Below are 12,933 nucleotides of genomic sequence, written 5' to 3' on the forward strand. Positions count from 1 at the left end.
TTCCCTACTGTTGCACAAACTGTAGTGGAAATAGTATATTTTATATTACTAGACTGCAATAGCTTTCCTAATAGTGGTTATATAGATTTTAAAGTATTATTTGTTTGTTTTTTATATTTACATTTTTAGTTTTTATGTTAATGTTTATAGTATTTTTAGTAAATGTGTTTTGGGGGTTTTACGTTTTTTACATTTATCTATTGCATAAATGAATAAATATATTTCATTGTTGAATTGCTTATATTTTTAATGGTTGTTTTTGTGTGTACCTATTATACATATGTATGTATGTAGATGTGTCATTGACCCATTCTAGATATATTTATGTTTTTTTTTGTTTGAATAAGATATTTTTATTTAAAATTACAAGTACCGGTGATTTGGGCTAAGAGATTGCTTTAATCTTTACTCAGCAGCAGACAGAGCAGTGAGCTCCGCAGTAGATGTATGAATTCCAAAAGAACTGTTCCTATTCAGAGCTCTGGTATCAAAATATAATTGTCAGAATAGCATCTGGCAAATAATGTGTCATAAACTTTGTATACAAAATATCCCTTCAATGGAGCTAATGGAAAATCTCACACAATGTAGATTTTCCTAGTAATTTATGACGGAAAGTCTTAATTTTATTAAAGACACGGAGGCGAATATTATGCGTTCTTTTCTTACTTTAATCTAAACAGCAGCAGTCAAGAAACTACAGCTCCCAAGAGGATTAGCTGTCAGTTAACCAATGGGAGTAAAACAGGAACTAGAACTGAACCAATCAGAAGAGGCCATAAACCATAGAGCGCACCCTTGACTGCAAGCAGCCCTCTTTTCTTGAACGAGCAAGTCAAATAGAGTTATAAAACAAAGGGTAAATAAGTCCAACGATTGCCAGAGACAAAGAAATGGAACACAAGTCTTGAACAACAGCGATGAACCGAGAGGGCGATGGCTGAGAAAGATGATCCGGAACAGGTTGCGATGACGCTTCCAGAGGTCTCTTCTTGAAGAAGGAACTGATTGAGCCAGCGGCGTTATCCGGAAGCTGGAGGCAATGCTGGAGTCGCTGGGAGGGAAAGGGAAAGTACATATTAATAAAAGTACTGTGGTGGGATAATATTTGCCTCCGTGTCTTTAATAAAATTAAGACTTTCCGTCATAAATTACTAGGAAAATCTACATTTTATGACAAGACCGGAGGCTCTATTATGCGCGTTTAAAGCTTGTCAATAACTAAGGAAGAAGCAGTTCTAACGGGTTTACAATAGAAGGTTTTAAAAACATTATCGTTTGACCAATCTGCCGACCTGAGAATGTCCTCTAAACTGGACCCAAGGGCAAAAGCTTTGGAGGCCATGGCCCCCCTGGAAGAATGTGCTCCAAAAACGGAAATATATATTCCCGCTAGGGACATAATCAATTTAATCCAGTGGGCCAAAGTTGCCGAAGTCACTGGACTGTGGGGTTTGCGAAAAGAGATCAGCAATTGATTGAAGAGGACGTTCTCAGGTTAACAGTTCTTTTTTCATATTCTTTTAAACAAAGACCCACACATAACTTTGGCTTGTCAGGAAAGAAAGGGTAGAAAACGGAATGTAAATTAGTTTTGGTGCGTTTGGAAATGTGAAATAAAACACCTGAAGGTAAGAACTGCCGGGCAGAGACGTCTAAGGACTTAACGTCTGAAGTCCTTTTAATAGAAATTAAGCATAACAACATAGTAAGCTTGGCAGAGAGCATTTTGAGAGAAAGACATGGATTATCTGGCCAGGAAAGGAAAAGATTCAAAACAAGAGAAACGTCCCAGATATGTGAGTACTTGGCGGCAGGGGGTCTGGAGAGCTTGACGCCTTTGAGGAGACGACAAATCAAAGGATGGGACCCAATAGGATTGCCATCAATATTTGAGTGGTTCATGGATATAGCGGATCTGTAAAGATTTATTGTGCGATATGACTTACCTAAGCCCGCCTGGGCGGCTAGGAAATTAATAATTAAATTTAGATCTGCTAAAAAGGGATTGGAACATTTTCCCAGACACCAGCTTGACCAAAGAGCCCAAGCCGATTTGTAGGCTCGCCTTGTGCCGGGTGCCCATGCGTTATTAATGAATTCTGAAGCTTCTGACGAAATAGCAAAGGGCTGTTGGGTAGACCGGAAACGAGCCAGGCTGAGAGGGTTAAAGATTGGTTGAGAATCAGATTGTGAGGACAACCAAAAGGATCTAGAAGGAGGGATGGAAAGATCGGGAGTAAGATAGGGAAATCCACTGCCAGCTCGAGGAGGGGTGGAAACCAAACTTGAGATTGCCAAAAGGGAGTCAACAGGACGAGGGACGCCTTCTGACGTCTGACCTGGTTTAGGACTCTGTTGATTAGGATAAAGGGAGGGAAGGCATAATTGAGGGATCTGGACCAATCTTGTAGGAAAGCGTCTGTGGCTAAGGCCAGCGGGTCCGGACGCCAGCTGAAGAAATGGGGAAGCTGAGTGTTGAGTCTGGACGCAAAGAGGTCTACTTGAAAAGGACCCCATTTCCTTTCTATCTGACGAAAGACTGACTGGTGTAATTTCCAATCGCTGGAGTCCGAGAGGTGGCGTGAATACCAGTCTGCATTGGCATTCAATGATCCTGGTAGATATTCGGCTATGAGGGAAAATTTGTGGGACAGGCAAATATCCCAGAGGCTCTTGGCCCGCAGAGCCAGAGGTCTGGATCTGGTGCCTCCTAAATGGTTGATGTAACGCACCGCTGATATATTGTCCATACGGAGCAGAATGGAGCATCGTGCTCTGTTTTTTGTGAAGCTTCTGATCGCAAAGGAGCCTGCAAGAAGCTCTAAACAATTTATGTGCAATCTGGACTCCTCTGCGGACCATGTACCGCCAGTCGATATCGAACCACAGCGGGCGCCCCAACCCGTGAGGCTTGCATCTGATTCTAACACAAGATCGGGCACAGAGGGGAAGATGGATCTGCCGTTCCAAGCCTCTAAATGGGATATCCACCATTGAATTTCCATTTGAGATTCTTGATCTAAGGAGACGAGGTCGGAAAAAGCCAACCCCCGACAAAGATGAAGCATTTTGAGGCGCTGGAGGGCGCGGTAGTGAAGGGGTCCTGGAAAGATGGCCTGGATAGAGGAGGAGAGAAGGCAGACGACCCTTGCGAGAGCTCTGAGTGAGATAGTGTCTTTTTGAAGAGTTTGGATTAGTTCTTTTTTGATTGCAGAAACCTTGGAACGGGGAAGGAACAAAGCGGCCGAAACTGAATCTATTTGGAAGCCCAGAAATTCTATTTGTTGAGAGGGCAAAAGGAAGGACTTTTCGTGATTTATCAGGAAACCGAGATCTGAGAGGAGGGAGGATGTTATCTGTAGATGGGTCAGCAAAGAGGATTTGCTCTGGTGCATGATCAGAATGTCGTCGAGATAGATAATCAGTCTGATGCCTAGGGATCGAAGGTAGGTCACGACCGGTTTCAATAGTTTTGTGAAGCACCAGGGTGCGGAGGATAGGCCGAAAGGAAGGGAGGAAAAGTGATATGTTCTTGAATTCCAATGAAATTGCAAAAACTTTCTGTGAGAATGATGAATAGGAACGGTCAGGTATGCGTCCTGCAAATCTAGTCGGACTAGCCAATCAAATTGGAGCAAGATATCCCTGAGATGGATGTTGGTTTCCATCTTGAAGTGTCGATAGATGACAAATTGGTTGAAAGATTTCAGGTTGATTACCGGCCTCAGCTTTTTGTTCTTTTTGTGGACGAGGAAAATAGAGCTGATGAATCCGGAAGGGTCTGGAGTGCAATGGTGGATGGCGTCTTTTTCTAAGAGGGATTGAATCTCTAAAGAAATTAGAGAGGACATTTCGAGAGAAAACTTTGGAAGAGGAGGAAGACAGTATTGGTGGGGAGAAGAAAGAAGTTCGATATGATATCCCTGAATAGTGGAAAGGACCCAACGGTCTGCTGAGATTGACTTCCATTTTTGAAGAAAGAAACGAAGGCGACCTTCCACGGGAGGGCCAGAAAGTTGGCTTACCTTGATTATTGGGCGGTCTGGAGAAGCGCTGACCACGGTTGCGGAAACCTCTTGATCTTTGTGGGTAAAAGTGGGGTTTGAAATCCTGGGAATAGGTATTGAAGGAATTGGCATATGATTTCTGTATGTGCGGCCGGTAAAGCGGCTCCTGCCTCTACCGGCCCGGGAAAAAACACGTTGGTTAAAAACTTTCTTCAGATTTTGTTGGGCTTTGTCCAAAGATGAAAAGTTCGAAACAAATCGGCTAAGATCTTTGATGAAATTGTCGCCAAAGAGTTTACCGTCGGCCTGGATGCCGGGGTCCCGAGTGGCCAAGTTAGCCAACTTAGGGTCCATTCTGAGCAGAAGGCCCTTGCGTCTCTCGTGAATAATAACAGAGTTCGCATTGCCCATAGGCAAAAGGCTCTCTGGGTCCAAAGGGAAAGATCTAAGGGATCAATAGGCGATTCCTCTAACCTGGCTGATTCGGCTAGATCAAGGATCCTTGCCAGAGGACCTACCACGTCCAGGAGTTTGTCCTGACACGTGGTCCAGGCTTTGTCTACTCCCTTACGGGGATCCTTACCAAATTTGGTAAAGAAAGTGATAAGAGAGTCATCAATGGCTGGTGTTACCGTAATATTGGAGTCCAACGACGGTCTGGGGCATTCCGATTTTAATTTGGATCTCGTCTGTTTATCTAAAGGAAGACGTAAGCGGGAAGCAATATAATCACCTACGTGGTCCAACGGGAGCCACTCTGTTGAATTAGGATGGTGGATGAGGGACGGATCAAACATGGGAACACCCTCTGAATCGACCACACTGGTAGAGGGGCCACCTGTCGCAAGTTTGATACGTTTGGGGGAAGGAGAGGATGGGGAAAACGTATCGTCAGGATTGTCGGACTGAGATAAGTCGTCCATGTCCTCATCGTCCGTGTCCAATATTTTAGAAATCACAATCTTTTTTGGCGCATTAATATGTTTTGATTTTGATTTACATTTCAATTGAGATGCCGTATTTTTGGTGAAATTCCCCTCCTTAGTAGGAGGCCTGGGAGGAATCAAGTCCTCAGTCCGGTGTGAGGCAAGCTCACTTTCTGTCTGTGCGCCTTTACCTGACTTAAAAGAGGATAATTTCCGTTTTCTGCTTTCCCCCGCAGAATGGGCCATAGACTTGGACACCATGGACATGACAGAATTCTCAATATTTTTTGACATTTTGTCCATAGATGCTTTCATAGCATGTTTCACAGAGGACTGGATAAACTTGTTTAAATCCTGCCTGAAGGATTCCTCATCCTCTTCAGAGGCAGACCTTGAGGGAGAACTCCCAAGCTCCATAGCAATAATAAAGTTACAGTGGGTAGAAACAGCAGAACAAATAAGCACAAGAAGTGTTGGGGTTGAGAGGAAACTACAGGGGTGGGAGAACATGGCGGGCGGCTAGAGTGCGGGCCGCGGGGAGGCTCAGACCCGATCAGAATTTTTTTTTAAAAAACTAAGAAACAACGCTCATGAGAACGCGCTAGTCGCAGGGAACCCCCGCAGAACCCTTTTGCTTACCGGACGGCGGTCGAGGTGGAGGAAGCAAGCCTGGATAGGGCGCGCCGGCTCTGTGGTCCCGGGCTGCCTGGGAGCACCAGCGAGGAAGGGAGGCAGTAATTAGAATTCACCTCCAGGGGAAAAGCGGCAGGGGCAGCACAAGACGCGGTGCTTCCCTAGACAAGGGTGACTTGCTAAAGGATTCATCTCCCTGCCAGGAGAAAGACTTGGGCAGGAAAGGTAATGTGCCTCTCTTGAATCATATGATTGCCCCTTTAGGGGGTATGCAGAAAGGAATAGAGGGTTTAAAGTCTGATTACACCGGCATGCTTGGCCCTAGGGGGGGGAACAAAAAAGTAGGAAATATAGCAGGAGGGGAGACAGGAGTGACGGGAGCAAGTAAACCGAGCACAGTTTATTCTCTTAGGAGCGGTAAGAAGGTTTTTGTCTCTAAGGGGGAAGAGCTGAATATTGTGGGAGCCTTTCCAGAACAAAGAACTCATAGCAGACGAAACGATAGAAGGGGTGGAAAGGTCATCCCAAATTTAAAAGGAGGGACTTTTTTTAATAAAGAGCGTAGAATTACCCCCTCTTTAAAAACTTACTTCAGAGTCCTTCCTAGCACCCTAAGGATGGAGGGGAGTGAACCTGGACAGGGGGCAGTTTCGGGAGAGGCAGTGGCCCAAATTGGACGGATTCAGTGTGACCCGAATAGGTTTCAGGTGTTGGGGGACCCGCATACGAATGAGTTGGATGCCCTGGGCTCCCTAGGAGGAAAGGGTGCGGCAGTTCAATGCACTAAGGGCATGCACAAAGACGAAGTACAGGCAGCTGATTTAAATGACGAACAAGGAGCTAGAGCGGTCAACCAACAGCCTTGTACGTCCCTGGGAGATCGCCTGAGTTTTTCTCCCCGGGGTATAGAAGGGCACCACTTGGGGTCGGAAGAGGAGCCCTTGGAACAATCTATTACAGGAATGTTAACAGCACTCTCATTGGAGCTTAGGGCTGGTTTCGAGACTTCAAATGCCAATCCGAAGGAGATAAGAGGTCTGTCTGAGACTCTTGGCGGGAAAATAGATGAACTGGCAGGTAGGACAGCTGCCTTGGAAGAAGAAGTTGGAGATTTAAGTTCGGCATTGGAAAAAAACAAGGAGGATTTGCAGAGTTTAAGAGCAGGAGAAGAAAATGTCCTATTGAAATTGGAGTCTTTAGAAAACAACCAGAGAAGGAACAATTTGAGAGTCCTAAAAGTACCAGAAGGTATGGAGGGGGGGACCTGAAAGAGTTCATAGTCCTTTTGATTAAACAAGGAGTGCAGGTCGAAGACACTGAAGATGTTATCGCGAAAGATATTCAAAGAGTGCACAGGGACCCCCCCCGGAGATGGCCAAATAAGGACAAGCCCAGGAGAATCCTGGTTTCCTTTCAGATGTATGCAATTAAGGAGCGCATTTTGTCTGCCGCATTAAGAAAGGGAATGCTGACTGTGGAAGGTACGAAGTTTGAGATTAGGTCAGACCTTTCAAGTATGACCTTAAATAAGCAGTGGGAACTGGGGAGAAGAATTGAGGTCTTAAAGGGACTTGGTGCTACCGCCCAATTAAAATTCCCAGCCACTTTGAAGGTAATGGCGAACAACAAAATGTATAACTTTAGAGATAGTAAAGAAGTTGATGAGCTGATAAAGAGCTTGGAAAAATAGACTAAGGCGGGGGTGACAGTTTTTCCTTTTCCTTTTTTTTTTTTTTTTCTTACATCATGTACACGGGTCTGGGGGCCTTCCCGAGGCGTTTTCGCCTTGATTAGGAACCGAGGGGGTTCTCCGAGGGTGTAGGGGGAGGGGAAATAGGTGGGGGTGGGGAGGGAAGGAGAGGTAATCACAGAGTGGGGAGCATGGGGGAAAAAATCAAAAAATATGTCCTCATTCAGTAGTTGTTCTTCTTTGTGGGGTTTAGACGATGGGAGATAATGAGCTGAGACTTTTGTCCTGGAATGTCAATGGCCTCCGGGTGGCAAAGAGGCAAAAAAGATTGCTGCAATACCTTAGGGATGTACAAGTTAATGTAGTGGCTTTGCAGGAAACTCACTTGTCTAATGAGGAATGCACTATGTTGTTTAGATCATGTAGCTGGGTCCTGCAGATTTTGAGTACTATTCAACCCGGTGGAAGCAAAGGGGTGGCTATTGTAGTCAAAAAACATCCAAGGATTTCCTTTCAGGGGGGACCAGCCGATAAGGCGAGTAGGTGGGTAATCGGGAAATTGGTAGCTTTTGACTCTACATTCACTTTGGTGGCTTATTATGGGCCTAATAAAGATGACCCTGCACCTCTGGATGACCTATTTCGGCAGTTGATCTATTTTCCAGACCCAGTAATATGGATGGGCGACTTTAATGTCGTGATGAATTACCAATTGGATAGATCCTCTGGAAACAGATCGACATTTAACCATAAGATGCGCTCTCGGTTATTAATTATGATGTCGCAATTGGGTCTACATGACGTATGGAGAGAAAAGATGGGGTTAAAACGGGGGTATACATACAATAACAACAAATATAGGCACCAATCAAGAATTGATTATGCTTTGGTGGATGGGAGGATAAGAGATTGGGTAAGGGAAATAGCTCACGTTGGTGTACACCTATCGGATCACTCGGCAGTTAGCTTGAGTATTCGGTTAAAAGGCAGGGTCGCCCAGGACAGGTGGACGTTAGATAGAACTCTGTTACTAGACAAGGACATAGTAGCAGGATTAAGAGCAGATGTGGAGGAGTTTTTTGAGTTTAATGTGGGGTCATCGTCACTTGATATGGTATGGGATGCTTTTAAATCATTCCTAAGAGGTAGATTAATAAGGGCGGCCTGGATTAAAAGGAAAGAGTATAAGGAGGAAATCAGTTGGTTGGAAGGGGGTATCCAACAAGTGGAGCAGGAAATGGTAGATTTAACTCCCGGAGAAGAAGGGAAAATGAGGAAACTTGCGGAATTACATCAAAAGTTAAGGTATGAAATACTAGCAGTGCTGGATAGAAGGATTAAGGTGAGGGTTGAGGCAAATAGATTTGCCCATTATGAGTATGGAGAGAATTGTGGGAAATTGTTGGCCTGGAAAATAAGGACAAATTTAGGTAAGAACAAGGTGGTTGGGATTTTGGATAAGGAGTCAGGGTTGGTCTCTAATAGTGACAACGAGATTCGTGAGATTTTCCGAAACCACTTTAAGGAGCTGTATACAGAAGATCTAGAAGGACCTATAGAGAAAGTTAAGAAAGTTAAGAAATGGTTGAGGGACCTGTATTTAGTAGCTCTGTAGGAGCAGGATAATAAGGTCTTGAATGATTCTATTGGGCAAGCAGAAGTGGAGCATTGTATACAGGTAGGGAAGTCGGCGAAAGCACCCGGCCCAGATGGGTTGCCTTTTGAGGTTTATAAAATTTTAGGAAGCAGCATAGTAAAATTTCTAACCGAGTTGTGTAATAACATCTTGATGGAGGGGGGTGCATGTCCCGCTACCTGGAAGGAGGCCACTATCACTCTGATTTTAAAACCTGGGAAGGACCCAAAAATCTGTGACTAGTATAGGCCGATCTCCCTACTGTATTAAATTGCGATTATAAAATATTTACAAAAGTCCTGGCAAGGAGATTGGGGGGAGTCTTAGGTAAATTGATACATGAAGATCAGAAAGGCTTTATTAAGGGGAGATATATGCAAGAGCTGACCCAGTCCTTGATAGGCTCCATCGATCTGGCTCAAGTATATAAGGAGCCTTTGGCCTTACTTATGATTGACGCTACAAAAGCGTTTGATAGAGTGAATTGGGTCTACTTGGAGGTCCTCTGCGAATTTTTTAATTTGGGAGAGAAATTTACTAGGGCATTGCGGACAATATATCAAAACGCTGAGGCAAAAATCCTGGTCAACCGGGTTCTAGCACTTCCCTTTAAAATTGGGGGATGGACGAGACAGGGTTGCCCATTATCTCCATTGTTATTTAATATATATATTGAACCCTTAGCTTGCAAGATTAGAAATGAACAGAGGATAATTCCGTTTCGGGGTGGGAGTTGGAGCAAAAAAATTGCCTTCTATGCGGATGATTTGCTGGTTTATACAGCGGATTTGCAGCAAACCCTACCGGCTTTGGAAGATTTGACAAGGGAATTTGGGGAAGTAGCTGGATATTCGGTTAATAAAGAAAAGACAGAAATTATGATTTGGAATATGCGAGAAGAGAGTGTGCTAATTAAAAGAAAAATGAAATATTTGGGAGTTGTGATTACACAGGATATAGATAAGTTAGCAGAGGTTAATTTCTCAGGAGTTATGGCAGATGTCACTAAACTAATGAAGAGCTGGAGTACTTTACCTCTTACGATTTACGGGAGAGTTAATTTAGTAAAGATGACATTACTACCAAAAGTCTTATTTCTTTTTAATGTGATCCCGCTGAAATATAAGAAAAAATGGTAGGGTAAATTACAAGGTAGAATTAGTTCTTTTATTTGGAATTCCAAAGGAGTGCGAATCGCATGGAAGAAACTGAGACGGAGAAAAGAGAAGGGCGGATTAGCCCTGCCGGATCTTCAGTATTATGCTTGGGCGGTCTTCATCAAGAATATGAGAGGGGCACTGAATGGGTCGAAGATTTCAGATTTGGGGCAGGTTCTGAAAGTCATGATGGAAGCTGATTATGATAAACAGCCGGGGTTCCTATATAAATTTGGAGATCCAAAATATTTCAAGAAGGTGAGGTTTAAAATACTGCAAGATTCCGCTAACATCTGGTATGATTTAAGGAGGGCTACTAGGTTACCGTTCTATAGTAAATACGCGCCTCTCTGGGACGCTCCGGGCTCACCAGAATGGACGAGAGATACTTTGGTGAAACCTCTGAAGGAGGCAGGGCTGGTGAAATGGGGTCAGATTTGCACTGATGGGGTGTTACTACCGTATGAGGACCTCAATATAATGGTAGATGGACGCCTTTCTAGATTTAAATATCTGCAAATAAGGAGCTGGTTGAAGTGCGTCAAGGAAAAAGTAGGTGGCTCCAATGAATTGGAAGAATTACTATCTCAAGACTCGGTGGGAAAGAGAGAAGTAGCAAAATGGTATTGGACATTATTGGAAACTGTAAATGGAGATTTCCACTTGCCTGAGAAGATCTGGGGAGGATGCTTGACTGGAGTACAGATAAGTGAAATATGGCAAGTATCTACTACTCTTTTGTATGCTACAGTTAAATCTGCCTGTTTAAGACGAAATCATTTGTTCTCCATCCACAGAGCCTTCTGGTCCCCCGAGAAACTGTCTAAAGTGACGGAAGGCACTCCGGTAACCTGTAAAAAGTGCGGCGAGGATCGGGCAAGTGACATTCACATGTTTTGGGAATGTCCCCAGCTCAGTCTGTTTTGGAAAGAGGTTGGTGAGGTAGTGAATTTTTTTTTACCCCAAGTGTATCAGGTAAGCCCCTCTTTAGTTAGATTTGGTTGTCAAGTGGGCTCCAGGAAGGATACAAAAAAGGATGCTAAATTGCTCTTTTTTATGATGCTCCTAGCAAGACGGGAGATACGTAAGAAATGGATAAGTCCTTCTCCCCCGACGGTGATGGAATGGAAGGACTCGCTAATATATTATTTAATTTTGGATACAAACTATAAAGAATTAGATAAGAAGCATACATTCTGGGACCCAGTGAGAAATTGGCTAGAATCATAATAATTAGGTATTGTCCTATGATTACGTGAAATCAGGTGCCCAGTGGTTCTGAAGGTGGGCTGGTGAGGCCCTGCCAATCAGAGTTATGGGTTGTCCTGGACAAGAGTCTCTAGGGGGAGTTTAGTGGCCATTTTGACCGAACTCCTTTCATCAAGAGGCTGGACAAGTGAATGAGGACAAAAAAAGAAAAAAAATAAGAAGTGTGCTTTGGGCAAGTAACCAAAGTGTGGTGAGTAAAGGGTTAATAGGAGCAACACGCTTCCTGTACTGTTGAAAGGCTCCTCCCCGAGGCAGAAACCGGGAAAAAAGGAAGTCGGGAACGAAGAGGCACAAGGAGGAGGCAGCGATGTGAAAGCTGTCCTCCGTGTGCAGCCGGAGACCCGCGAAGCCACTTAAAGAAGAGCTGCGGCAGTCGCGAATATCGGTAAGGGTTTCCCTGTCAGACGCGCGTTGGTAGAGAGCATGCGCTGACGAACGGGCAGAGAAGGGCACAATAGTACGCTCGGCGGAGCGCGAGCAGAACGACGGTTGTGCGAAGGTGGGGGGGATAAGGGGGGGAAGGGATAATGATAGCCGCGAAGCGGCAGAATTAGCAAGAGTATTACCCCCAAACTTAAAAACAGTAAAATTACACCAAAAGGATAAATAGCCTGTAATAAAACATCTGAGTAAATATTAAATACATAGAAGACCAAAGGAGAGTACTTATCTTGACTGCGAGCAGCAAGAAAAGAGGGCTGCTTGCAGTCAAGGGTGCTCTCTATGGTTTATGGCCTCTTCTGATTGGTTCAGTTCTAGTTCCTGTTTTACTCCCATTGGGAGCTGTAGTTTCTTGGCTGCTGTTGTTTAGATTAAAGTAAGAAAAGAACGCATAATAGAGCCTCCGGTCTTGTCATAAAATTGGGAGATTTCTGTGTAAACCATACTGAAGACATGATCTAAAAGTCAGGCAATATTTTTGCAGAATTTATTTAGGTATATAGCCCCAGGTGTTTCATTTTTTTTAACTTCTTTGCAGAGATAATTCCTATATCTAATTTCATGTTACTATGAAAAGGCAACGGATGTCCTTTAAATCGTTTGACCCCTTTCACAACCCTTCAGCAAATTTGGCTTGAGACAGACAGAAGTTTGAACACTGTTTCTCTCAGATTGTGAGCACATTGCTAAAGGAAAGCGAAAGTTATTAAGGGTACAAAATGGGATTTCCACTAGCGTAACATGTCTGCTTTAAATACAAAGTTGGCATTGTGCTTCTGTAATGAGCTTATATGTGAGTAGATATTTTAAGCATCAAGAGAACATATGGGAAAGATGCAATAAGGAATATATGCACATTTGTGCTAATAATGAAAATCACAGATTGATGTTGTGCATCTCCTTAAAAGAATATAATTGAAAAAAAATATTATTTAAGGTGTTTACGAAAAGTTGCCCTTTGCAAACACTGATTTTTATTGTAAAAGGCCAGCAGATTGATCTCACAAATTTGTATACTTATACTATTTTTATTCACATTGGTATATAACGTTTAGGCAAGTTAGTAGTTTTGAACACGTAGTCCAAAGTAAATCAGAATATTACAATGAACATGTAAATGACAAAGAGCCTCATTACGAGTACAGTAGTTTTAACCTCCAGTGGGATACCA

The 12,933-nt window shown here is 43.6% G+C and overlaps 1 protein-coding gene across 4 annotated transcripts in view; it reads right to left on the reverse strand.

The window, feature by feature from the left end:
• The window catches only part of IPCEF1 (interaction protein for cytohesin exchange factors 1), a 402,674-nt gene that overhangs the window by 295,647 nt on the left and 94,094 nt on the right, over nucleotides 1-12,933 (reverse strand). The gene's annotated exons all lie outside the window — the stretch shown is intronic.

This window comes from Pleurodeles waltl, chromosome 5 (assembly GCF_031143425.1).
Source record: "Pleurodeles waltl isolate 20211129_DDA chromosome 5, aPleWal1.hap1.20221129, whole genome shotgun sequence".
Lineage (NCBI taxonomy): Eukaryota > Metazoa > Chordata > Amphibia > Caudata > Salamandridae > Pleurodeles > Pleurodeles waltl.